The sequence below is a fragment of the Callorhinus ursinus genome, unplaced genomic scaffold, assembly GCF_003265705.2.
Source record: "Callorhinus ursinus isolate GAN/ISIS: 27379988/994484 unplaced genomic scaffold, GSC_fseal_2.0 scaffold6, whole genome shotgun sequence".
NCBI lineage: Eukaryota > Metazoa > Chordata > Mammalia > Carnivora > Otariidae > Callorhinus > Callorhinus ursinus.
This window is the reverse complement of record NW_027397068.1, coordinates 15,291,430-15,292,850: the sequence shown is the minus strand read 5'-3', so window position 1 is coordinate 15,292,850 and position 1,421 is coordinate 15,291,430. Positions and strand designations below refer to the sequence as shown.

The 1,421-nt window shown below is 46.7% G+C and overlaps 1 pseudogene; it reads left to right on the top strand.

The window, feature by feature from the left end:
- The first annotated feature begins 253 nt into the window (after positions 1–253).
- Positions 254–1,060, top strand: LOC112814624 (CUGBP Elav-like family member 4 pseudogene; annotated as a pseudogene).
- The last annotated feature ends 361 nt before the right edge of the window (positions 1,061–1,421 follow it).

The following is a 1,421-nucleotide window of genomic DNA, read 5'->3' as shown; positions in this document are numbered from 1 at the left end:
GAAAGACAAAGACTCTATCTAATTATAAATAATTTCATCAAAGTGGTTAGGATAATATTTCTCTTATAAAGAAGAATTAAATTTCCTATAAACTGCAAATAAATTTGGCAAAGTAAAATTAAAATTATGTCAACTAACAGGGAAAAGAGAAAAATAGCCAATACCAGAGATCAAATTAATCAAATGGTGGAAGGTCCCAGAAAATTTTCTTAGTGTTATAAACACATTTAAAAAAAATGGAAAGAGCTAGACTATGCTGGGAGCCTCATCCAGTCTGGCGGTCAGGTTTGCTGACAGTGACAAGGAGTACATGATGCAGCGAATGCAACAGATGGCTCTCCAGATGGGCATGTTCAACCCCATGGCCTTCCCGTTTGAGGCCCATGGCACTGACACACAGGCACTGACGTAGCAGCAAGTGGTACTAATGGCATCAGTCGAGCAGGATGGCTATCTGAACCCCATGGCTACCTTCACTGCTGCCCAGATGCAGCAGATGGTGGTCCTCAACATGAACGGCCTGGTGACCTCACCCATAACCTCAACCTAGGTGGCAACACTTTTGGAGCATCACTTCACCACCTGTGCATGCCTAGCATCCCATCCCCTACTGGGGTGAGAGGCTCACCGGCCTTCCCCCCAACAGGCCACTGGGCAACCTGCTGTGGAAGCTGTGTTTTACCAAAAGCATCCACCCCTAAGCACAGAGCCACACCAGCACAGACCCCCTGCAGCAGGCCTACGCTGGAGTCAGAAGTATGCACGTCCAGCAGCCCACTGTGCTGACTATGGTCAAGTAAGACAGGTCTTTCTGCCCTCAGTAAGTTCCAGTGATCCACCAGCAACAGAGAGAAGGCTCTGTGAGCTCAAACAACCCAGCCAGCACGCAGACCATCAGCCAGGCCATGAACAGCTTCCAGATGAACATGAAGAGGCTCAAAGTGCAGCCCAAGCAGCCCAGAGAGACCAATCACCCATACTTAGTGTCAGTGGGTCTCTTTCCCGCACCTGGGGGAGACCAGGACTTGCAAAGGGCAGGATGCTGAACAGGCTACATTAAGAAACAAACCTCTCTCAATATATATTTAAAAATAAGAACTATTGACATACCAGCTAATATCAATCAAGCTGAAGACTCCAGACACACTCTGTGAACTGTAACCTTTTGTTAAGGAAAGTATAAAATCTGTGGGGTTCAGAGGGCACATGTTTGGGGGAAAAATATATAGGAGGTGAAGAAGAAGAAGATGAAAATTGAGAGGAAAAAAAGCACAAAAAAGGGCAAATTTACAACAAAATAATTTGAGACCAGATGCGGATGCTGGAATTGGGAAGAAATGCTGCTCACTGATCCCCAGGGCTTTTCTAGCCCGTGGGCCTTTGAGGCAGGCTGGGGATGTGTGGCAGACCTGGTTCCCATG